The following is a 26,160-nucleotide window of genomic DNA, read 5'->3' as shown; positions in this document are numbered from 1 at the left end:
TTTTTTTTTTGAGACGGAGTCTCGCTCTTTCGCCCAGGCTGGAGTGCAGTGACGCAGTCTTGGCTCACTGCAAGCTCCACCTCCCAGGTTCACGTCATTCTCCTGCCTCAGCCTCTCCGAGTAGCTGGGACTACAGGTGCCCGCCACCACGCCCGGCTAATTTTTTGTATTTTTAGTAGAGATGGGGTTTCACCGTGGTCTCGATCTGCTGACCTCGTGATCCACCCGCCTCGGCCTCCCAAAGTGCTGGGATTACAAGCGTGTATAAAAAAATTAAAAATTGGCCTGGCACAGTGGCTCACACCTGTAATCCCAGCACTTTGTGAGGATGAGGTGGGTGGATCACCTGAGGTCAGGAGTTCGAGACCAGCCTGGCCGACATGGTAAACCCTGTCTCTGCTAATAATACAAAAATTAGCCAGGTGTGGTGGTGCTTGCCTGTAATCCCAGCTACTCAGGAGGCTGAGGCAGGAGAACTGCTTGAACCCAGGAGGAGGAGGTTGCAGTGAGCCGAGATCACGCCACTGCATTCTAGCCTGGGCGATGAGTGAAACTCCATCTCAAAAAAAATAAAAAATAAAAAATAAAAAAAATAAAAATTAAAAAATTAGATGGCCATGATGGTAGGTGCCTGTAGTCCCAGCTACTCAGGAGGGTGGTAAGGTGGGAGGATTGCTTGAGCCCAGGCAGTTGAAGCTGCAGTGAGCCATGTTTGCGCCACTGCACTCCAGCCTGGGAGACAAGAGTAAGACCTTTTCTCCACACACACAAAAAAGTTTTAAAATTTCCAAATATATACAGTAATTTAAATTATCTTTTTGTTTCTCATTTCTAAATTAATGGCGTTATCATCATAGAACATGGTCAAATTTTTTAAAAAAATGTTATTCCAGGTTTGATATTAACACAGTTATGGTCTAATTTTACAGATATTTTGAAATCTTATTCTTCTTGACCATGCTGTTTCAGATTATAAACCTTGATCTCCCTGGCCCGTCCTATCTTCCTTCGTGCATTATGTTTCTCCAGAGCACTTACTATCATTTGATCTATTTTATACTGACTTTGTCTTGCTATGGGGCCCTTAAAGTTCTTTACTTATGTGAAAGCTCAGTGATGTGGTTAAAAGTACATTTTAAAAATCCAGCATTTTTTTTTTTTTTTTTGAGACGGAATCACCCAGGCTGGAGTGCAGTGGCACGATCTTGGCTCACTGCAACCTCCGCAACTTCCACCTCCCAGGTTTTAGCGATCCTCCTACCTCAGCCTCAGAGTAGCTGGGATTACAGGTGAACATCACCATGCCCGGCTAATTTTTGTATTTTTAGTAGAGACGGGGTTTCACCATATTGGCCAGGCTGGTCTCGAACTCCTGATGTCAGGTGATCCACCCGCCTCAGCCTCCCAAAGTGCTTGGATTACAGGCGTGAGCCACCACACCTGGCCAAAACCAGCATTTTAATTTCAACGAGAAGGGTCATATGGGGTGTATCTATATTTACCATACTACAGTAAGTCAAAATCTAATATCCAGTTGTATTTTTTAAGCTCATGAATAATTAGAATTATTTAAATTTATCCAGTATTTATTTTAGTATAGTTCAAGTTACTATGGGAAGAATAAGTCTATGTTTTTTTTCATAAAGAGAATTCCATGGCTCAGGTCCTTGCTATCTCAAATGATGTTTATAATCCAAGAGCTACACACTGAGGAGGATGCGTGTACAGGAGAGCAAAAAAATGTTGCACGAACACTTTAAAGTTCCTCATATATAGGTTTGTGTCTGCATATGGAAAAACCCAGGATATATGGAAATGTGGGAGAAAATGTGTGGTGAGGATCAGTGAAAGGCTCTGATGTGGGCAGAACATGAACACATACGCATTTTTCTGAACAATCTGAGACGGTGTTGGGAAATCTCTAGGGTCTTGGTATTGCAGTTAGACAGTGTGGTCTTTCATTGCAGTGTGCAGATGGCAACATTCCTTGTAGAGCTGCTTCTGCCAGTTTATCGCTTGTGATTCTTTCCTACTCCAAGGCTGGCTGTGGAGACCTAGGCCCTGCGGGGGAGGTGCCACCCTGCAGGCTTTTTGGTGTCACAGCCAACCTGGCACAAGAAGAGCATTTACAAAGGTTCCAGCAGTTCTTAAAGCATTCGATGTCACAGTTCCGGGACTGTCATTTCTGACTCCCTTCTCAGTTGGTCTGTGGAAGACATATGGACTTTTGCCCTTGACTTTTGTTATTCTGAAGGTGCGGCTTATGCAAACAGCTCCTTCTCACAGACCTCCGGCAACTAAGATAGAACAAGGGTGTCTGCTTATCTTAAGTCAGACCTTTTTCACATCTGAAGATACCCAAATTTTAGTCTGGCTGTGAAATTAGCATGTTTTCACCAGTGGAATTCAGCTTTGGAACAGTATTTACCAAGGAGAAGGAGCAGGAAGACATCCATACGCTCATCTTGTTTTACATATGTAATGGCGCTGTGTATTTCTTTTGATGTCTTCTCAGTGCCGTTCACAAAGTTTTCTTTGAAAGTGATGGCTTTATCCTTCTGCTCATGTTGATTACCACAGTTCAAGTACCATTCAGTCGAATTATAATCCTCAAGCACCAGGGGAAATTCCAGAACTCAGTGAACAAGAGGTTTGATCATTGCTGCAGGACTGAGTTCTGCCCATTCCCTGTTCTTAGAGGAGAGAGGTAGGGAAAAAGAGCACCTTTTTAGAAACTTGCACTAGAAAAGGTAAGAAATGTTTTCTTTGGCTGACCCCAGGGCTTGATTAATTTGCTCACCATTTCTTTGGCTGTGACAAGTTTTCACTTTTATTTACATCATGACAGACAGTGGAAACATTGCTTGATAATGATGCGGCACAGAAAGCTGGTAGGTTTTGAGAATTTAGAAAAGAAAATTTGTTAGTTTTTGTGTCTCTTAGAAAAGAGTTTTCTGAGTACAGTATTACAAAAAAGGAATGAATGCCTTTTCAAATGGTTGCTCTTTTCAAAAGGTTGCTCTTTTTTTTTTTTTTTTTTTTTTTTGAGACAGTGTCTTACCTTATCGCCCAGGCTGGAGTGCAGTGGCATGATCTGGGTTCACTGCAACCTCCGCCTCCCGGGTTCAAGCAATTCTTATACCTCAGCCTCCCGAGTAGCTGGGATGATGGGCATGTGCTGCCATGCTTGCCTAATTTTGTGTCTTTAGTAGAGATGGGGTTTCACCATGTTGGCCAGGCTGGTCTCGAACTCCTGCCTTAAGTGATTTGCCTGCCTTGGCCTCCCAAAGTGCTGGGATTATAGGCGTGAGCCACAGCACCCAGCCACAGTTGCTCTATTTTTAATTGAACTTCTATTGCACTTGTATTGACAGTGTTTATGGGAACTCTCAAATGTGTCACCAAAAATCTATATTTGAAAGATTTCCAGACTGTATTGTTCTAGAGCTAAGAGTTTTAATTATACACATCTATCTGTATTGTTAAAATAAAAACTTTAAACAAATTAAATTTAACAGAGTTTAATTGAGCAAAGGACACTTTGTGAATTGGGCTGCCTCCCAAGCCAGAGTAATAAGCTCAGAGAGACTCCAGTGCAGCCACATGGTAGAAGATTTATGGACAGAAAAGGGAGAGTGATGTAGAGAAAACAGAAGCGAGGTACAGAAACAGGTGGATTGGTTACAGCTTGGCATTTGCCTTATTTGAATACGGTTTGAATCCCTGGCCACCTTTAATTGGCCAAAATTTGGTGACTGGCACAAGAGTAGGTTATAGTCTGTTTATATTTCCACTAAGGTTTCAGTTTACTATGTCCAGAGAAACCTTTAGGCTAAACTTAAAATATATGAGGAGGCAGTTTTAGGTTAAACTTAATTTAACAGTATTCTCCACATACCTAATCTATGAATAAGCATCTTCTTTGAGGACGGGAACTGTACTTCAGGTTCTTTTCTGTGTAGCATTTAATTCCAAGATTCCTCCAACAATCTTGGAATTACATTGTGAAATAATGTACAGAAAGCCTTGTGCACTGTGAAACAATAAAAATTACTTTTATTATCATTGTGGTTATTCATGTTTTGGGTATTTCACAGTCTTATAATACCATGTCCCATTTTCAGATACCATATAACACTCTGAAATAAGCACACTCATGTAGATTTGTATATGTCTCATGTAACCTAGTAGTTTATAGCATGGCCTCAGGAGTCAAACTGCTAGGGTCTAAACCTCCCAGCTCAGCTACTTTCTGGCAGTTTAACTATGGGCAAATTCATCTCATTCTGCCTTACTTTCCTTGCCATTAAAATAGTGATAATGACAGTACCCATTTCAGAGCATTGCTGAGAGGAGTAGAGTGTTGAACTGTCTGTCACGTAGAATGCTCAAAACATGTGAATGTATTACCACTTTTATGAACTCTGGCCCTGAAAGCAATAAATAAATGTTAGGTTGCAAAAGACTTAGTAGCCAAGAGGAGCCTAAGGAGTACATAGGGACTAAACATAATATGGTGTCTAGATGGGATCCTGCGACAGGAAAAGAACATTAGGTAAAAACAAAGGAAATCCAAATAAAGGATCAACTTTAGTGAATTAGGAAAAATTGTTAGCCTGGGAAAATAAAACATCTTCTGTGAAAAAAAAATTCCACTCATATAACTATATGGTTATATAAAAAAATAAACTTGTTGGTTAAAATAGAGATTGATAAGGCAGAAAATGGAAGTTCTCCCCTTTCCAAAGATAACTACTCTTAATGGTTCAGAGTATTACATTGGTGCAAAAGTAATTGCACTTTTGCACCATGAATTTTAAATCATTATTACTAGGCTTAAACACATTTTTATTAATCAAAATAGGAAGCATTATAATCAACACATTTTTGCCAATGAAAAATAAGTTTGTTACCTTGAGTAAAAATCCGTGGGCAGGGCACGGTGGCTCACTCCTGTAATCCTAGCACTTTGGGAGGCTGAGGCGGGCAGATCACAGGGCGGATCACGTGAGGTCAGGAGTTCTTCGAGACCAGCCTAGCCAACATGGTGAAACCCCATCTCTACTAAAAATACAAAAATTAGCCGGGCATGGTGGTGGGTGCCTGTAATCTCAGTTACTTGGGAGACTGAGGCAGGAGAATCGCTTGAACCCAGGAGGTGGAGGTTGCGGTGAGCCGAGATCCTGCCACTGTACTCCAGCCTGGGCGATAGAGTGAGAGTCAGTCCCCACAAAAAAAAAAAAAAAAAAAATCTGTTCTTCATGGTTCAACAAATTCTTGAAAAGCATTTTCTGCATCCTGCTGGTTGTGGAAGTGTTTTCCCTGCAAAAAGTCATTGAGATGCTTGAAGAAGTGGCAGTCTATTGGCGAGAGGTCAGGTGAATATGGTGGATGAGGCAAAACTTTGTAACCCAATTCCTTCAACTTCTGAAGCGTTGGTCGAGCGAAGTTCATTTGGCCATTGTCATGGAGAAGAATTGGGCCTTTCCTGTTGACCAGTGCTGGCTGCAGGTGTTGCAGTTTTTGGTGCATCTCATCCATTTGCTGAGCATACTTCTCAGATATAATGGGTTTGCTGGGATTCAGAAAGCTGTCGTGGATCAGACCGGCAGCAGATCACCACACAATGACCATGACCTTTTTTTGGTGCAAGTTTGGTTTTGGGAAGTGCTTTGGAGCTTCTCTCAGTCCAACCACTCAGCTCATCGTTGTCGGTTGTGGTATAAAATCCACTTTTCGTCACATGTCACAATCCGATTGAGAAATGGTCTGTTGTTGTTTCGCAGAGTAAGAGAAGACAACATTTCAAAATGATAAGTTTTTTTATTTTTGCTCAGCTCATGAGGCACCCACTTAGCAAGCCTTTTTACCTTTCCAATATGCTTCAAATGCTGAGTGACCATAGAATCGTCGATGTTGTTCTTCGGCAACTTTTTGTGTAGTTGTAAGAGGATCAGCTTCGATGATTGCTCTCAACTGGTCATTGTCAACTTCCATTGGCCAGCCACTATACTCCTCATCTTGAAGGCTCTCATCTCCTTTGCAAAACTTCTTGAACCACCACTGCACTGTATGTTCATAAGCAGTTCCTGGGCCAAATGTGTTGTTGATATTGTGAGTTGTCTGCACTGCTTTATGACCCATTTTTAGCTTGAATAAGAATATCACTTGAATCTGCTTTTTGTCTAACATCATTTCCATTGTCTAAAATAAATATAAAATAAAAAGCAAGTAATAAGTCATTAGCAAGAAAACATAAAGTGAGAAATATGCATTAAAATGATGTATAACATAACCACATTTATGTAAGAATGTATTCCAATATCAGACAGCAAATTTCAACAATGCAAAAACCATGATTACATTTGTATCAATTGAATACATCCTTCCAATGGCATCATTTGTATTTATATTTATAATAGTTAATCTATTTATTTACTTATTGAACAAATGGGATCATTTGTAGAATAGTTAATATAGACTTTTTTTTGTTGTTGTTGTTCAACAATGTGTCATCTATACCAGTACTACTCAGGCATAGTTCATAGACCAGTGCTGGTCAGCAATGCATTTGTTACCAGTCTCTGAGGAGATAAGGGAGGAGATAAGGTAAATCATAACATTTCTTTTTTTTTTTTTTTTTTTGAGACAGGCTCTCACTCTGTCACCGAGGCTAGAGTGCAGTGGCATGCTCATGGCTCACTGCAGCCTCAATCTCCTGGACTCAACTGATCCTCCCACCTCAGCCTTCTGAGTCGCTGGGACTACAGGCATTCATCACTATTCCCAGCTAATTTTTTTATTTCGTTGTGTTGCCCAGGGTGGTCTCGAACTCCTGGACTTAAGCAATCCTCTTACTTTGGCCTTCCAAAGTTCTGGGATTACAAGTGTGAGCCACCACGCCTGGCCTTGGCACTGCTTTCTTTATTCAGAAAATCTTGCTATGAAACTAAACAGTGGTTAGTGATGTGAAGCTTTAGATTCTGGCCTAAGCCTCTTATCTCATTGTGGATCTGAAATGAACAGTTCCCTGACCTTCATCTGAGTAGTGCTGGTCTGCACCATGCCATATAAACATATAAAGAGCTGTGTTATCTCTTTAAGAGTTATTGATACTACTTGTTTTTCTTTTTGATTTAGAAACAAGATTGTCTTTCAAATGGAATAGTGGTGGCATTTACCAATAGCTACCTCTGTACTTTTATCTGCATCAGTTTCAGTGATTGAACTTCATTTAAAGAGTCAACACAGTATAGAGGTTGAGACCTTGGATAAAGCCAATTCAAATTATGGCTACTCTGGAACCTCAATTTTTTAATCTGAAAAATTGATATGATGAATCAATCTTATAAGATGAATCTATCTTATAAGATTATTGTGAGGATTAATGATTAAATGAGATCATACCTTCAAAGAGCTTAACACTTTTTTTTGGCATGTAGTAAGGGCTCAATAACAATGAGTTGCTATAATAATATTATTTACTACTACCAGAAGCTATGGTCTTAATTCGTGACATTTTTAAAAAAATAATTTAAAACTCACTCATTTCCAAAGAAGTTGAAATTACTTAACAGATTAAAATCTTGCGAAGCAAACACTAAAAAAATGTGGATGTTAATGGTGCTTTAGAAAAGCAGGGAGATATTTATCACCAGAAGCTATGCTTTGCCCAATGTTAAAAAGTATTATGTTGTTAGGCTTCCTATAACATTTGGCTACAAAGAGATATTTTGTTACAATTTCTTACATCATCATTAAGAGAATCTCAAAGGATAATAAATTCTATTTTCATATATATATATTTTTTGAGATAGAGTTTCATTCTGTTGCTCAGGCTGGAGTGCACTGGCACCATCTCAGCTCACTGCAACTTCTGCCTCCTGGGTTCAAGATATTCTCCTGCCTCAGCCTCCCAAGTAGCTGGGATTACAGGTGTGCACCATCACGCCCAGCTAATTTTTTGTATTTTTAGTAGAGACGGGGTCTCACCAAGTTGGCTAGCCTGGTGTCAAACTCCTGACTTCAGATGATCTGCCCGCCTCAGCCTCCCAAAGTGTTGGGCTTACAGGCTTGAGCCACCGCGCTTGGCTATCTATATATTTTTACAGGGTTTTGCTCTGTTGCCCAGGCTAGAGTGCAGTGGCATAATCTCAGCTCACTGTAGCCTTGACTTCCTAGGCTCAGGTGATCCTCCAACCTCAGCCTCCAAAGTAGCTGAGCACACCAGCAAACCTGGCTAATTTTTTTTGTAGAGATGGATGGGGTTTTGTTATGTTGCCCAGGCTGGCCTTGAACTCCTGGGCTCAAGCGATACGACAGCCTTAGCCTCCAAAAGTGCTAGGAGTACAGCCATGAGCCACTGTGCCTGGCCTGAATTCTATTTTCTATGTACAATGGGGGAGTACTATTTTAGTAGGGGGAGAGGTAATATTTTTATGAGACCACTCTCATCGTAAGATCTGCAAGTGTCTCCTTAACTTTTAAATGCTATCAATAGTTCTAAAAGGTCAGACCACTTCGTTATTCTCTTGATATCTGGTATTAGCTTCTCTGTTGAGAAGATCTAGTTTTAGTATAATTTTCGGAAAAGTGAATTGCTATGATTTTGTTGTTGGTGGTGGCATTGTTGCTATAGATGTAGATTTCTCTACCATTTAACCTGCACTAGTTGTTCACTAGTTGTGTCAAAAATAAATAATCTGCCAGACAAATTAAAAAAACTAATAGTTATTCCATCTGGCTCTCAAAGGCATAATCCTCTCATTTGCTTCCAGATAGGATATATATGTATCGTGTTAAGACACTAAGGTCTGTTTTGTGCTGCTATAACAGAATACCACAGACTAGGTAATTTATAATGAAAATATATTTATTGGCTCACAGTTCTGGTTGCTGGGAAGTCCAAGATGGAAGGTCTGGCATCTGATGAGGGCCTTCTTGCTGCATCATCCCATGGTAGAAAGGCAAAGAAAGGGCAAGGGATAGGGCAAGAGAGGGCCAAATGTATCTTTTATAAGGACCCCACTCCAGAGATAACAATAATGGCATTAATTCATTCAGGAAGGCAAAACCCCTCATGGCCTGATCACCTCTTGAAAGTCCCATCTCCCGACCCTACTGCACTGGGGATTAAGTTTCCAACACATGCTTTTTGGGGGACATGTTCAAACCACAGCATATGGTATGTATATGTGTATGTGTGTTTCTTTCCTTCCTTTCAACAGGGCAGCACCCTTCTAAAACACCCCCAAATACTCACTAAATGTCCTTGGTCAGCACCTTATTCTCACAAGTCTTCCATAACTTAACTGATTTTTCCTGCTTTCATCTATAAGTATTCACTATGCTATTAAAGTCTTTATAATTTGATTGTCTCCTTAATGGTGACTCAGAAGAAAGCTTGGGTTTATACTGATACTTGTAATCAAATCCAAAATGCCTGAAATCCTGTATGAAAGTTTGCTATTAGGTTGGTGCAAAAGTAATGGCAAAAACCGAGATTACTTTTGCGTCAGCCTAGTAGATACAATATGAATGTTGCCTGGGGTTATTGTTAATGTCTTAGTAACATCAGCTTACATTCACAGTGTGTGTTTTTTTTTTTTTTTTTTTTTTTTTTTGAGACGGAGTCTCACTCTGTTGCCCAGGCTGGAGTGCAGTGGCGCAATCTCGGCTCACTGCAAGCTCTGCCTCCCAGGTTCACGCCATTCTCCTGCCTCAGCCTCTCTTGAGTAGCTGGGACTACAGGCGCCCGCTACCGCGCCCGGCTAATTTTTTGTATTTTTTAGTAGAGATGGGGTTTCACCATGGTCTCGATCTCCTGACCTCGTGATCCGCCCGCCTCGGCCTCCCAGAGTGCTGGGATTACAAGCGTGAGCCACCGCGCCCGGCCCACAGTGTGTTCTTTTTTAAGGGAGGTCATATTGGTGTCACATTACAGATAGGGAAAAAGAAACTCAAAACTTAGAAACTTGAGGTCTTTTTCCCAAGATCACATAGCTGGTAAATGGTGGAGCCACCAGGGTCCAAACCTGTGCTGGAACCATCCTGCAGGGCTACATCAGGATGCCACCTTAAAAAAAGGTTAAATGCTTACATTGCATGTCATTCATTCTGTTTAAACTTCCAAAAAACTAGGAAGAATGATTGCCATCTTTGACCTAATAGAGTTTATAAGGTCAGATAAAAGTCTGTATTTTTTTTGTTGTTGTTGTTCAACAATTATGTGCTAACATAAAATTGTTGTTGTATTATTACCTGAATGGATTATTTGATGAGGAAACTCATGGTGGAGCAGCCTCTTTATATGCATTAGAAAAAGCGGTTTGGGTAGAACTTGCCTGTAGAGAAGAAATACATTTAAAAAGAAAGTAAAAGAAAAACAAAAGAAAAGGCAGTTTGGGGAGAAATATTTTTAAAAATCCTAAATTGGAATGAATACTCTTGCTAAAATGCAGTGCCGTGTTCCTAGGGATAATAAGAATCACTGCCTCAGCTCTTTGTTACTTCCTCCACATGGCTTTGCTAGTTTCCAAATGAAGAGGTTCCTCCCTATCTTGATTTTTTTTTTTTTGAGAGAGTCTTGCTTTGTTGCCCAGGCTGGAGTGCAATGGTGCGATCTCAGCTCTCACTGTAACCTCCGCTTCTGGGGTTCAAGTGATTCTCCTGTGTCAACCTCCTGAGTAGCTGGGACTACAGGCGTGTGCCACCATGCCCAACTAATTTTTGTATTTTTAGTAGAGATGGAGGTTTTGCCATGTTGGTCAGGCTGGTCTTGAACTCCTGAGCTCAAGAAATCTGCCTGCCTCACAATATTCCTCCATAATATTCCATTGAGTCCAATGTGTCCCAAAGTGCTGGGATTAGGGATTATAGGAGTGAGCCACTGCTCCCCGCCTTCCTAGCTTGATTTTCTTGGGAAAGAGGTTCTATCTCTTCAGCTTCTATCTCTTCTCTTGATTTTATTTAAGTGTTCACCCTTTGTTGTTGGTACTCTTTGAGTTGTGCTAGGAATTCTGGTAGAGCCACTTGACACAGGCCCCACCTCAGGCCCCCAAATTTGCATTTGTAACAAGTTACCAGGTGAGACTGATGCTGTAGGTCAAGGACCACACTTTGGGAACTACTGCTGTAAAAATCAAGCAATTTTGTAACTTCCTTAAGTTAGCCAATTTAAATGCTAATTTTCCTCCCAATTTCCCAAAGATCTTTTACCTTTCTTACAATTACTCTCAATGGACATCAAATCATGGCTATTTAAACTAAGATTCTAGAAAATGCATGTAGCTCCTTGCTTTTTGCTTTGCCATTTTTCCTTCATTTTCATATTTTGTTCCCTTCCCAAATTATAAAGAGCCTTTTCATGCCACACCTGGGTAAATGAAAGCTAAAGTGGGAGCCTGATGAGCCCTTGAGGATTAACGGTTCAATTTCCCTGCAAATCTGCATGTGCTTTTGAAATAAAGAAAAAGAACACAGGGCAATGTAACCCTCCTTAGGGCTTTGCTAGCACATTTCAGTTTTCTACAGTTACCGCCAGCTCTTAGGACAGTCATCACATTTGACACCTGACTCTAGAACAACCAAAGTGCAGGTTTTTTGTAGGTTATGGCTCATGCAAGTTAGTGTGAGGCTGAGAGTTTTTTTCTTTTTTTAGCGTAAGAATATCGCTGTATTTTCCTACAGGTAATTTTTCTTTTGCTTCAACATTTTCTCTTCAAAATTAAAAGAAAAATACTCCAAAGTTTAGAACTGGATCACTTGGTCCTTTCTGTTATCTCTTCCCAGTTCAAAATGCTTGCATCTCTTAATGGCCAGCATCCTCTTGGATCTGTAGTTAGGCTCAACACATTCCAGCCTTAGCACAATCTTCTTTGTGGTCTTAGCCTTCTTCCAGAAAATTGGCTGTCTGCCCACCATAGCCACACTGCTTCTGATCATAGCACCTCTTTCCCTGGGCATACAATGAATCCTTGCCCTTCTTATACTGTGTCTGAAAGAGTGACTCTCAGACTTAAGGCCACGGCACACCGGCTCAGCCAAGAGATCTTTATTGGAGGCAGCAGGCTAGGCACGGCAGGAGAGAGAGAGAGAGAGAGAGCGAGCGGTGGGGGGTTTGCTTCTTATATGCCCAGGAGGGCTGCGTGGATGTTTGTGATTGGTTGGGGTGGGGCTTAGAGCGAGGCGGGAAAAACACCTCTCTCTGATTGGTTTTTCCTTTGGCGGGTTTGCATTGAGGAAGAAGAACCCGGAACCAGCGCCATTAGGGTACTTTAGTTACCTAACATTCCTCCCTTTTTTGTTTTTTAAGAAGTGGGGAGGTGGGCGTCCCTGTTTGTCTGGCTACTTCCTGCTGAACGGGGGCGTCGTGGGAAGGGATATTGGAGGACTGTAGGGGCAGAGCAATAGCAGGAGGCCAAGGAAGACGGCGCTTAAGGTGAACACTTCCCGGGGTGTGAAGTCTAAAGATGTCCCTTGTAAGTAGAGGTCATCTATGGACGCGAGCCATCTGTGTGGCAGGGAAGGATCTGCTGTGAGCCACGTATCTTCTTGGAGGGCCTGGAGGAAATCTAAGAAATTACAGGTCCTGGAGGTGGAGGCCATGGGTAGGTGAGTCCTGGTCGTCTTCTTCGGTTGCTAGGAGTTGGTAGTGCCTGATGAGAAGCTGGTTAAAAGTCTGGTTAGATAAGGAGGAGATTCGTTGTTGCATGAATTTTATTAAGCAAGGGGGGAGGTACAAAAGGCCGCTATTCCTAGGAGGGGTCCGAGAAAGGGTAGGACCCAAGCTAAAAGAGGCATTTTTAGAGTGTCCCAAAGTGAGAAGCCTGTATTCGTTTCGAGGAGCTTTTGTCTTATGTCATTAAGATTTTTTATGTTAGTCTCGACAACCTGGGACTCATTAACAAAGTAACAACAGCTTTCTTGGAGGAAAATGCATGTGCCTCCCTTTTCAGCTGTCAGGAGGTCTAGGGCTCTGCGGTTTTGGAGGACTACTCCAGCTAAACAGGTGATTTGTCGCTGCAGGGCGGCTAGTGACTGCACAGTTTGTTCAATAGTGGATTCTAGGTGTACCTTTAATTCATTAACCTGCAAGACTCCGTATCCGAGGGAGGTGGCCCCTAGAGCGGAGCCTAGGACGGAGGTTGCAAGGGAGAGGCCAAGGATGGCAGGTATAAAGACAGCCCGTCTTCTTCTTGGGGCCTGATTTATGGGAGGGTGGTTAAGGTTGAAGGCGGTGGTCCCTTCGGAAAGGGAGAGGAGGGTAAGTTGTGGCAGGAGTGTGACGGGGAAGCAGGTGGTATTGATGGAGGAATTGATTGTTTTGTAAAGAGTGTGGTTACACCAGAAATATCCATTGGGGGCGGAAGAGTTAGGGTAGGAAGTGGAGGTATTGCAGAAGGAAAAGGATTCAGGGGAGTCTGTGTAGCAGGTAACAGCCTGGGACGTATTGAAGAGGGGAACACCGGATATTAAGGGGGTGTTGGGGGGTGGTGAATGATCAGAAGTGTTGGTAGTGTTTGGGAGGGTGACAGGAACAGCAATAAGCGGCGGTTTATTGAGGCTGGCACATAGGAAGCAGTTGGAGGGAGAGATATTAGAGGCATTTAACAGTTGGATTCCTTCCTGTAGAAGTAAGAGCCAGGATTGCTGTACTGAGACGGAAACAGAGGAGGAGTCTAGCTGCTGAAGGAGGTCTTCGGCGGCTTGAGAGATGCCGCTGGAGACGCCGGGAAGTGTGAGGAAAGGAAGGGGGGCACTGGGGCATGATCAGGAACTTATGAGAGCATGTTAGGGGCGGGGTGGTCTTTGGCTGCATGGGGTGGCCCCCTACTTTGACTATAGGAGGGCCAGAGGTGGAGACAGCGCCTTAATACTCCTGCAGAACCGAGGAAGTAGGAGGGAAATGACGAGACGTCTACTCACCGCAAGAGGCACCCTGGGCTCCTGCGTGGTGATGGTGTGTGTCAGGAAGAGGTCCTAGGGCCCCGTCAGTCGTAGGCTGCCAACTTAATGAGATCGGCTTTAGGACAGGGTCTGGCCCATCTCCCCCAAGGGAGCTGGGGCAGTCGGTCGCCCAGTGGCCGGATTGTTGGCACTTGGGGCACGGTCTTTTGGGTGGCCTGGGATTAGGACACTCACGAGCCCAATGAACTTTGTTCCCACACTTAAAGCAGGGTCCAGGGGGTTGGCGGTGAGTGGACATAGAGGCAGGGCGTCTGACAGGTTGGGTTGGGGCCTTGAAGGCCTGAGCCAACATTTGGCACTTTTGCCTCCTTGCCTGCTTGTCACGGTTGTGGTAGACCTTGAACGCGGTAGCGAGGATCTCGGTCTGCGGGGTAAAGGGACCTCTGTCTAGCCTTTTTAGTTTGGCCCGAATGTCTGGGAAGCTTTGTGCGAAGAAATGGAACATGAGAAGTTGTCTGCTGTCAGGGGCTTTAGGGTCCATGTTGGTGTATTGTTGGAGTGCCTGTGTAAGGCGGGCGAGGAAGGCAGACGGGTTTTCATGTTTTTCTTAGATGATTTTGTGGAGTTTATCAAAATTGACTGCCTTTTGAGCCGCCTTCCGGAGACCTGTTATTAAACAGGTGGCAAAGTGGTCTCGGGTTGTGACACCGTCTTGGGAGTTATAATTGCAGCCAGGATTGTGGTCGGGGACTGCCTGCGCTCCAATGGGTAGGGCTGGGGTTGTTGGCGGCGGCAGAGGGGCGAGGTTGGGGATGGTGATATGGTGGCGGTTCGTCAGCAGGGTTAAAATCGGAAGTAGGAAGGGGAGAGGGTTGGGAAAGGCTTTTGGAGTGGAGGCCAGCCATGACACTTGTTGTGGTTAGGGTTAACAGGGACAGAAAGAGGTGAGGCTTATCGTCTAATAGGAGAAGTTAGGAACATGGGGGATCTCTGCCCAATCTCCCGTGCGCACAATCATTGTAAGGGCCCTGGGGAATTTCAGGGTCTAGGGTCCCATAAGGGACCATTCATTTTGGTTGTCTAAGGGGTAGGTCACCCAATCTTGCGTGCAGAATTTGATTAAGCGTTTAGGTTTGAGGTCAGCGGCAAGGCCTAGGGTAGCCAGATTGTCTAGAAGGCATTTTAGGGGGGAGTCAGCCGGCAGGGATGCAGAGCCTCCCATGGACGGAGAGGCAGTGAGGGCTAAGAGGGCGTCCCCAGTTAGCCGAACACTGTAATCAGGTTCAGGGCCTTCGGTTGGTCGTCACCAAGGCGAAGGGACTGAAGGGCCAACAGCATGGCCGAGGGACCGTGAGCCACTTGGTACCAAGATTTTTGTCGCCAACAGTATGGCGTGGAGGCTCAGGCAGGAGGAGCGAGGGGGAGAGGGAGAAGACTCAGTTCCCTGCGGGTCGAGCAAGGGAAGCAGGAGTCTGTTGCCACAGTATAGGACTAGGCAGCAGACTACGGAAGGGGACTTACCAAACAGGAGCCGGTGGTGGATGCGCTGTTCGGTGGACGGAAAATTGGGCGAAGGCCGGCTGGGGCCTGGTCTGAGTCTGAGGGGGACTGGGGTCCCACCGGAGGCGGGGAGTCCCAATCCGAGTCACGGCACCAATGAAAGAGTGACTCTCAGACTTAAGACCACGGCACACTGGCTCAGCCAAGAGATCTTTATTGGAGGCAGCAGGCTAGGCAGGGCAGGAGAGAGAGAGAGAGAGCGGTGGGTGGGGGGTTTGCTTCTTTTATGCCCAGGAGGGCTGCGTGGATGTTTGTGATTGGTTGGGGTGGGGCTTAGAGCAAGGCGGGAAAAACACCTCTCTCTGATTGGTTTTTCCTTTGGCGGGTTTGCATTGAGGAAGAACCCAGAACCAGCGCCATTAGGGTGCTCTAGTTACCTAGCAGTGTCACTTAGTGAGGCTGATGCTTGCCACACTTCTTACAGAAGGTTCTTCAGGTTTAGGTACGTTGACCATCTTTGCAGCAGGGCTGTTCTGTGTATATGATGAACACAAGAAACGGCGTCCGAGACCCTCGCTTTGCACAGCTATCACCTAACTGGGAGTTTTTCTTTAAATAGAACATTTTGTTATGTTTCATGAGAGCGCTTGTTTGATTGTTTTTGTACCCGAGGTCTACTGGCAATTTATGAAATTACTTTGACAGTAGTTATATGGTAACTACAACTTACGTGAGGGGTAGGATCTCAAGTCAGACGATAAGGAGAAAACGTTTTGTAAAATTACCCTTGAAAATCCCCAAGTCACCAAGAAGTGCATTCATGAAAGCTTTGAAGGCAGAAATTAATTTAAGTTTCTCTTTGCTTATGGGCTACGACCCCATACTTGCCTGTGGCCACAGTCTAGTTGAAAGAGGGAAAATAGGATTTTGTCCTTTCTCTTTTCTTCCTTTCCAAGTAAACATAGACATGTGGTTCAACTGCAATAAATTAAATGTACTGTGACTCCATTATACTGTTAAGATAATTGAAGTATTTGATTCTGGGTCACTGGTTTAAATTCATTTACAGTCATGCTGGAATTAAGTATCATAAGTTCATTCATTCAACAAACAGCTATGAATATCTTTATAGATTTATCAAGGACAGGGATTTGTTTTTTTATTGGGGCCCTTTTTTGTCTTATAGTAGTCGCTCAGGCAGTGTTTGTTGAATGAATAGTGAAACACAGTCCATGTCTTTTTGTGGTTTATGTCCTGGTTTTAAGGTTGAAAAGTAAAGATTTGCCATAGAGTCTGTTAGAGATATCTTAATTTATGGGACTATTGTGGAGGAAGAAATTCATCTGCCTGGGAGAGTACAATACAAACTCATGAGAGAGACATCTGGGCTAGATCTTGATGGATGAAGAGTTCTCTCGGAAAGGAGGGGCGTTCCAGGTATTTTTAGTAGAGACAGGGTTTCCCCGCGTTAGCCAGGGTGATCTCGATCTCCTGACCTCGTGATCCGCCTGCCTCGGCCTCCGAAAGTGCTGGGATTACAGGCGTGAGCCACTGCGCCCGGCCAAACAGTTAGATTTTGTGGACAGTAGGGAGCTATTGAAAGTGATAAGGTCAAACGTGAGCATGAAGGATAGATTGAAAAACCGTGAGTGGAGGGAGGCCAGTTTAAAATCTCCTTGTACTCTTCAGTAGCGTGCTGAAGGCCTCAGTTTCATCTTAATCTTGAGAGATATGAAGGAGATATGAGAGGTGGAATAACGAGGACTTTACAACTCATGGGAGGAAGAAGTGACTGATCTATCAAGTTTACAAAGTGGAGATTAAGACATACAGTGCCGTACTGGAAGAGAATGTCATCTTTTTTATTGCCTCCTTTTATGTTTTATTGTGTATATAATACCTAAAATATATTCACAGAATAGCACACATGCATAATCTGTAATTGTGGAAATAGATACACATTGAGATAATGCTCTTTTTTTATGGGGTCTGTCATCAAAATGTTTGGGGTTGCTGGGCATGGTTACTTGCACCTGTAATCTCAGCTACTCAGAAGGCTAAGGTGAGAGGACTACCTGAGCCTAGGAGATTTAGGCTACAGTGAGTTATGATTGAACCACTGCACTTCAGCCTAGGTGACAGAGTGAGACCCTGTCTCTTAAAAAAAAAAAAAAAAAGACTTGAAGACTACGGATTCAAGCATATCTAAGAGATGAACCACCGTCCAGAGGTAAGTAAACCGCTGGGGCAAGGAAGACTGAAGAGGTGAGGTGAGAAGATGATTACCTGAACTTTTACTTCTGCAGGTGATCAAAGTTCTTTTTCTTTGGGACCATATGTGTTTTGCATTTCTGAATAATCCAAAACATTTTTATTTATTATTATTATTTATTTGTTTATTTTTGCAGTGGAGCCTTGCTCTGTCACCCAGTCTAGAGTGCAGTGGTGTGATCTCGGCTCACTGCAACCTCCGCCTCCCCGCTTCAAGCAATTCCGCTGCCTCAGCCTCCCGAGTAGCTGGGACCACAGACATGCACCACCACACCTGGCTAACTTTTTGTATTTTTGGTAGAGACAGCGTTTCACCATGTTGGCCAGGCTGGTCTTGAACTTCTGACCTCAAGCAATTTGCCTGCCTCGGCTGCCCAAAATGCTGGCATTACAGGCGTGAGCCACCGTGCCCGGCCCCAAAACATTTTTAAAGTCAGGATAAAGGTACTAAAGGGAAAAAAGTATTCCTTTCCTGTGGGAAAGATTCTGTTCAATCTGTTTTTGGCCTTGGAAAATGTTAGAAGTAGAATGGACATTAATATCATCTAATCCAACTTCTCTCTACCCATCCAGAATCTCAGACAAGTAGTAATAGGGCTTTTGCTTGAATCCTTTAAAGGTAGGCAGCCCAGCCCTTCACAAGGAAGTTTGAACAGATGAATTGGTAGAGTTCTTCCTTTTACAAGGCACAATTTGCTTCCCCATTTGCAACTTTTATGTATTTCCTCCCCTTTAAAAAGTTACAGAACCAGTAACACTATGTATGATGCTGTACAGTTTTCCAAAGCACTCTTGTACATGCACAGACAACACTTGATGCCCCCAACTATTTTATGGAGTGGGCAGGCATGTTAGTTCTGATTAAATAAACGAGGCAGGCCAGGCGTGGTGGCTCATGCCTGAAATCCCAGCACTTTGGGGAGGCTGAGGTGGGTGGATCATTTGAGGTCAGGAGTTCAAGACCAGCTTGGCCAACATGGCAAAACCCCATCTCCTAAAAATACAAAATTAGCCAGGCGTGACGGTGCATGCCTGTAATCCCAGCTACTTGGGAGGCTGAGGCAGGAGAATTGTTTGAATCCGGCAGGCAGAGGTTGCATTGAGCCGAGATTGTTCCCTTGTACTCTGGCCTGGGAAACAGGCTCCTCTATAACTTAGGAATCAGAGCACTGTTTGTGGGATTAAATTAGGTAACTCTTGGAAAGTTGTTGTAAAAGCTTGGCTTAGAGTTAGGTGTGCAACAAATGTAAATTTCTTACTTTTCCTATCCTGGCTAATAAATTTAAAAAAAATCTTCATATAGCATGTTTATCTTTGCTAAATTTTCAGTTGGGGGTTCAGTTCCATCATATCAGCCATTGCAGGTTACTTTAGAACTTACTTCTGTCATATGTCTTTTTTTTTTTTTTTGAGGGAAAGTCTCACTCTGTTGGCCAGGCTGGAGTGCAGTGGCACAATCATGGCTCACTACAGCCTCGAGCTCCCAGGCTCAAGAGATACTCCCACTTTGCCTTCCTGAGTAGCTGAGACTACAGGCACAAACCACCATGCCTGGCTAATTTTATTATTTTTATTTTTTTCTAAAGATAGGATCTTGTTTTGTTCCCTGGCCTTCATTTGTCATTGTAGTTGTAATAATCATTAATGCTATCTTGATTTTCAGAAGGTGAGAAATTTGATTATTTCAAAAGTTATGAAAAGATGCATTATCAGAAAGAAATTTAAGTGATTTCTAGTTTGAGAAAATTGACTCTTTTTTAAACATTTTATTTTATATGACATGAAATGGGTTACCTGACTGCGTTGCAGCCATATTGGTACTAAGTGGGAAGGAATGGGGGTAGGTGTTCCTTTTCATTTGGAATATTACATTCATGGAGTCAGTTATGTGATAAATGTGTATATATTTCTTTGGAATTAAGGAATTAAGTGTTTGAAGAAGAAGGATCAGTTCCATTGGACTCTCTTCTATCTTTTTGCTCTTCTCATATTGTCTGTAGAGAAAAAGTATTTTATTTTTACTGAGAAATCTGCCACTTTCAGGGATTTTACATCTTGATAGACGTGAACGCCCTTTAACACCTGCTAGCTAATGAAAGTGTATGTTTAGCCTGCCAAACCGTGAGCTTTCTGAGGACTGGGATCCAGTCTGAATTTTCCCTGTATTACTGGCACATGACACAGTGCCTGGCACTTAGAATGAAATAATAACTCTCTGTTGACTGAAGGAAATGTTACTTATCATTGTATCCATTGATATTTAGTGAATGCAGATTTATTAATAAATGTTGGGAGTTCACTGCTGTATCTTCTAGGTAGAAAAATACATTTCAGATAAAACATATACATTCAGGAAAAAGAATTTTCTTCACAAATATACAGAATTCTATTGAGTGCCTTTCTCTATATAGGCACAATGAAAATGTAGGAAATGCTTTATCAACAGTAATTGTTGGACTAACCTAGAATTTTTCCCCTGAAGAATGCATACATCACTTGTCCCCTAACTCTTTGGTAATGGGCATGGTGCCAGGGTCCCTGACTGAACTCACTCAGTTCAGGATACATGTGAGATTCAGTGTCCAGAATACCAGTCCTGCAGTTTTTAACTTTTAGTGAACAGTGGATAGCCATATGTGCACGTGTGTGTGTGTGTGTGTGTGTGCACGTGTGCGTGTGTTTTAAGCTCTTTGAATTCAAGTTTAATCCAATATCATACTTCTCCAAAGATGAAATATTTTCCCATTTCTTGTTTATATTTTTTTTTCCAGCAAGTTCTGCTGTGCAAGGAGTCTGTTATCTGTTGTATCAGTTTTCTAGCAATTTCTTGGGCTCTTGAGGGACAAGCTGGGAAGAATTCAAGGCCAGACACGGTGTGGTGAAAGTATACCCGGTTATGACTCTCGAGAGTTTTTGGAAAGTAGTAGTAAATCATTTAATCATTTGGGAGTGATGGATCGTGCCTTCTGTGTATTCATTCTCTCCATGGTGGAGTCGTTTGTATACATAGCTTTTGCCATGGTCAGCTCCTCTCTGGTGAAATGCTCCTCTTCATTTTATTTCATTTGAGTCGCTTTCTCAATCAGTATGTTTTGTTTGCCAAATTACAGACCTTTCCATTTTTTTCTACCATTTTGGCATTTAGATGCCTCGGCACAAATTTAATCTGAGAAAAAAAAAATCCTAATGTCCTGACTTCTTGTGGGAAGTATTTGCATTAAGGAACTTCAGTTTTACTCGCTTTTTCTTAAATTCTAGAGTCTGATGTTTGCCAATTAAAGTTTTCTAAATCTGATTTCTATTTGAAGTAAACTGTCTTCTTCTTCTTCTTCTTCTTCTTTTTTTTTTTTTTTGGAAACAGTCTTGCTCTGTCACCCAGGCTGGAGTGCAGTGGCGCAATCTTGGCTCACTGCAAACTCCACCTCCCGGGCTCAGGCAGTTCTGTTGCCTCAGCCTCTCGAGTAGCTGGGATTACAGGCACGTACTACCATGCCTGGCTAATTATGTATTTTTAGTAGAGACAGAGTTTTGCCATGTTGGCCAGGCTGGTCTTGAACTCCTGACCTCAGGTGATCTGCCCTGGATCGCCTTGGCCTCCCAAAGTTCTGGGATTACAGGTGTGAGCCACCACACTCAGCCAAACTGTCTTCTTTAAAAAAATATGTCCCTGTCATATTGTCAATATGTTCCTCGTAGCTAAGGAATATTTGCTGCATAGGTTGACCACACAGACTGAGATATAATTTTACTTTTCAATTGGAATTTTTAGGATAATATTTTATGTAGTTGAGGGTGTGGTATGATAAACATAATTTCTCACTAGGAGTGGGAGTGAAAATTGATACAGTCTTTCTACAGTGTAATTTGGCTCTAATCTTACTTTTTTTTTTGAGATGGAGTTTCACTCTTGTTGCCCAGGCTGGAGTGCAATGGCGCAATCTCAACTCACCGCAACCTCCACCTCCCGGGTTCAAGCAATTCTCCTGCCTCAGCCTCCCGAGTAGCTGGGATTAGAGGCATGCACCACCACGCCTAGTTAATTTTGTGTTTTTAGTAGAGACGGGGTTTCTCCATGTTGGTCAGGCTGGTCTTGAACTCCTGACCTCCGGTGATCCACCCACCTCAGCCTCCCAAAGGGCTGGGGTTACAGGCGTGAGCCACTGTGCCCGGCCTGTAATCTTACTTTTAGAAATCTCTCCAGGGGAAATAATCAGAGATGAGGATGAATATTATGTATAAGAATGCTTGGCTTGGCGTGGTGGCTCATGCCTATAATCCCAGCACTTTGGGAGGCCAAGGCAGTGGATCACCTGAGGTCAGGAGTTCAAGACCAGCCTGACCAACATGGAGAAACCCCGTCTGTATTAAAAATACAAAATTAGCTGGGCGTGGTGGCGCATGCCTGTAATCCCAGCTACTCGCGAGGCTGAGGCAGGAGAATCTCTTGAACCTGGGAGGTGGTGGTTGTGGTGAGCCGTGATCTCGCCATTGCACTCCAGCCTGGGCAGCAAGAACGAAACTCTGTCTCAAAAAACAAACAAAAGAGTGCTTATCATAGTTTTCTTTAAAACATGAAAATTATGGCTGGGAGTGGTGGCTCACACCTGTAATCTCAGCACTTCGGGAGGCTGAATTGGGAGGATCACTTGAGCCCAGGAGTTCAAGACCAACCTGGTAACATGATGAAACTCTGTCTCTAAAAAAATACAAAAATTAGTCAGGCATGGTGATGTTTGCCTATGGTCGCATGCAGCTACTCAGGAGGCTGAGGTGGGAGGATCACTTGAGTCTGGGAAGTGGAGGTTGCAGTGAACTGAGATCTGCACCACTGCACTCCAGCCTGGGTGACTGAGTGAGACTCTGTCAGAAAGAGGGAATGAGAGAGAGAGGAAAGAAGGGAGAGACAGAGAAAGAAAGGAAAGAAAGAAAAAATTATAAGCCACATAGATATTTGAGAGCCAATAAATAATCAAATCAATTATTATATGTAAAAGTGTTAGAATAATATGGAACCGTTAGAAAGTATGACTCGCCGGGCGCGGTGGCTCACGCTTGTAATCCCAGCACTTTGGGAGGCCGAGGCGGGCGGATCATGAGGTCAGGAGATCGAGACCATGGTGAAACCCCGTCTCTACTAAAAAATAGAAAAAATTAGCCGGGCGTGGTGGCGGGCGCCTGTAGTCCCAGCTACTCGGAGAGGCTGAGGCAGGGGAATGGCGTGAACCCGGGAGGCGGAGCTTGCAGTGAGCCGAGATTGCGCCACTGCACTGCAGCCTGGGCGACAGAGGGAGACTCCATCTCAAAAAAAAAGAGTCATACTTTCTTTTTTTTTTTTTTTTTTTTTTTTTTTTTTTTTTTTGAGATGGAGTCTCCCTCTGTCGCCCAGGCTGGAGTGCAGTGGCGCAATCTCGGCTCACTGCAAGCTCCCCCTCCCGGGTTCACGCCATTCTCCTGCCTCAGCCTCCCGAGTAGCTGGGACTACAAGGGCCCGCCACCATGCCTGGCTAATTTTTTGTATTTTTAGTACAGACGGGGTTTCACCGTGTTAGCCAGGATTATCTCGATCTCCTGACCTCGTGATCAGCCCGCCTCGACCTCCCAAAGTGCTGGGATTACAGGTGTGAGCAACCACGCCCGGCCGAAGTACGACTTTTGAAGAGTATTAAAGGACAAAGAAACTATTTAAGAAATCCCATGAAGAGAGAAAAATATGATTAATAAAATACAGTATATATCGGAATATATTACAATTATTATTTCTGAGGAAAAGGGATGGACAATTTTTTAAAAGCTTCTTCTTTATGTGTTTATTTTCCAAATTTTCTATAACAAATGTCTAGTACAATGATGATTAAATGAATGAGTATATAAAGCGCTAGAAGAATGCCTGGCCTTATAGTGAACTCTCAAATATGAGCTTTTACTGTTGCTATGATATAATTACTTTTATTATATATAAAATATTTTTAAAAACTCACTCTAATTATAATTAATTATTTGTGTAGCTACTTGTTTAATGTTTGTCCTTTATCCTGTATCATTTGGTCCTTTATGAAACATTTTTTTTTTAGATAGGATCTTGCTCTGCTTCTCAGTCTAGAGTGCAGTTGCATGATCATAGTTCACTGCAGCCTCAGCCTCAGCCTCCTGGGCTCAAAGGGCCCTCCCACCTCAGCCTCCTGAGTAGCTAGGACTACAGGCATCTGCCACCGCACCTAGCTAACTTTTTAGTTTTGTAGAGATGGGGTCTCACTGCCTTGCCCAGGCTGATCTTGAACTCCTGAGCTCAAGTGATCCTCTTCCTCCGCCTCCCAAAGTGTTGGGGATTACAGTCATGAGCAGTCCTTAAAGACCATATCCGTCAAATACAAGCTGGTTCTAATACCTGGCACATAATAAGTGCTCAGTTAATATTTGGTGTGTGTGTGTGTGTGTGTGTGTGTGTGTGTGTGTGTGTGTGTGTGTGTATTTGTTCGTACTCTCAAAGGTCAGGTTTCTAAATATTTTCTATTTTATTTCAGTTTTTTAGCAGGAAGGTCGCCAGTAATCAAGCTGTAAAAATATTAGCTGCTCCCAATTTAGAATTTTTATGTTCTTATGAATGCTGAAATATATGTAAACGAAATTGCAGTGTTAAATGGTATGTTGTTGGACCAGAAATATGTTTATTGTCTTATTTTGTAAACAAAATGGCACTGAGATTCTTTAAAAATTTTTTAAATTTATAGTTTTTGAAATTTACAACCCAACTCAATGAATAAGATTATGACAAAGCTATCTTAGATATCCTTTTTGATTGGTCCTAAGATTATAACTTTAAGCAAGAATAGGGACACTTTTAACAACTTGGAAGGTATTTTGGTGGGACAGTAGGAGTGTATTTGTTTATATGAAAATCTGTAATTCTTTATAAGAACGTAATTTAAATCTGTAGTTGATTGCAAGTTTAGAGAGGTCTCTGCAATATACAAAGTTTCTTAGTTGCAGTCACTTGCCAAAACGTGCTGATCACTAAGAAATAAGGAAACTCAGCTAGAATTACCAGCTGCTGTTTATAAAACCAAATGATAAAATTCACTTAATGAAAGTAATGTGCTGACAGCAGTGTTTATTGCTTAAAACATAACAATCATGTTTATTGTATTTCTCTGAGACAGCTTTGCGGAATATAACTTAAATGTAGCAGAGGAAATCCAGAGTGCATTTTTTTAAAAAGTGTGTTTATTTACATGAAACCAACATAAAAAGTTTGAAGACTTTTTTGTCAGAGGTCTTAGTTTTCTAGAATTAAACTGAAAAGACTGAAGAAATGGTAAGTAGCTACCATTTTTGGAAACAAGAAATTAAGAAGTACAAACTCAGAAAACACGCTTGGAGAAAATTTTAATATCATGAAACCTAGAACTCTTGAACTTCAAAAGACCTTACAATCCACTTGATGGTGATATTTGGAATCTCAGATATAGTATTGAAATATCATAGGATAGAAAAGAATAATCAGGGAGCTTAATGCAATCAGAACCTTGTAGCCTGTTATGGGAAATATCATTTGGTTAAGCCTGCTAAGCTACTGTAAATGAATGTTAATCACATTTTATCAGCTGCTTATACTATCTTTATTATATAATTTGAATATTTATGACCATGGAAATATGTTTAACTGTCAAATTACAGTGTTTATGGAACTCAAATTCCAAAAAGCATACAACCCTCTGATGGAGAATAACTGTATTTAAATACTACAAAATTCAAGATGTTTCTATCATTTAACATTAGTCCATACCTTGTGGGAGAAGCATTGTTTATGGCTAAAACACTGTGACAAACAGAATGATGTATGCTAATTTTGACTTCTGAGATAAGCATGTGATTTAGATAATTTATTGTTTGCACAAAAATCAGTCACCAACTACAGCATTTTAACTTTTTGGATCAGGTAGTATTTAACTATTTTCTCAATATAGTTTATATCATTTTGGTTGACTGCATCCTATCTTCTTGGAAATTATTAATGAACCTTTTAAAAAATATGAACCAGGCTTTGGACTTGAACTTCTTCTCCTCTTAAAGCTGCAATAATATTGAAATTGAAAATCATGGGCCAGGTGCTGTGGCTCATGCCTGTAATCTCAGCACTTTTGGAGGCTGAGGCAGGCAGATCATCTGAGGTCAGGAGTTTAAGACTAGCCTGGCTAACATGGCAAAACCACGTTTCTACTAAGAATGCAAAAAATTAGCTGAGCGTGGTGGCACACGCCTGTAATCTTAGCTACTTGGGAGACTGAAGCAGCAGAATGGCTTGAACCTGGGAGGTGAGGTTTCAGTGAGCCGAGATTGTGCCGTTACACTCCAGCTTGGGGAACAAGAGTGAAACTCCATCTCAAAAAAAAAAAAAAAAATAATGGATGGGAATGCTTCTTTAATTGTGTAGTCTGTATTTATTTTGTGTGTGTATATGTATTTTGGGGAAAATTGATTCTC

At 42.4% G+C, this 26,160-nt stretch overlaps 1 protein-coding gene and 1 long non-coding RNA gene across 3 annotated transcripts in view; one reads left to right on the top strand and one right to left on the bottom strand.

The window, feature by feature from the left end:
* SRGAP1 (SLIT-ROBO Rho GTPase activating protein 1) overlaps positions 1–26,160 on the top strand; it is a 306,717-nt gene that overhangs the window by 18,723 nt on the left and 261,834 nt on the right. The window lies entirely within an intron of this gene.
* On the bottom strand, positions 12,029–15,992 carry LOC134733036 (uncharacterized). The gene is made up of 3 exons (XR_010116610.1): positions 15,430–15,992; positions 13,927–14,009; positions 12,029–12,679 (listed from the first exon to the last, which is right to left on the bottom strand). It is a non-coding gene; the product is annotated as an uncharacterized lncRNA (long non-coding RNA).

This window comes from Symphalangus syndactylus, chromosome 17 (genome assembly GCF_028878055.3).
Source record: "Symphalangus syndactylus isolate Jambi chromosome 17, NHGRI_mSymSyn1-v2.1_pri, whole genome shotgun sequence".
Lineage (NCBI taxonomy): Eukaryota > Metazoa > Chordata > Mammalia > Primates > Hylobatidae > Symphalangus > Symphalangus syndactylus.
This window is presented reverse-complemented; position numbering and strand designations above follow the sequence as displayed.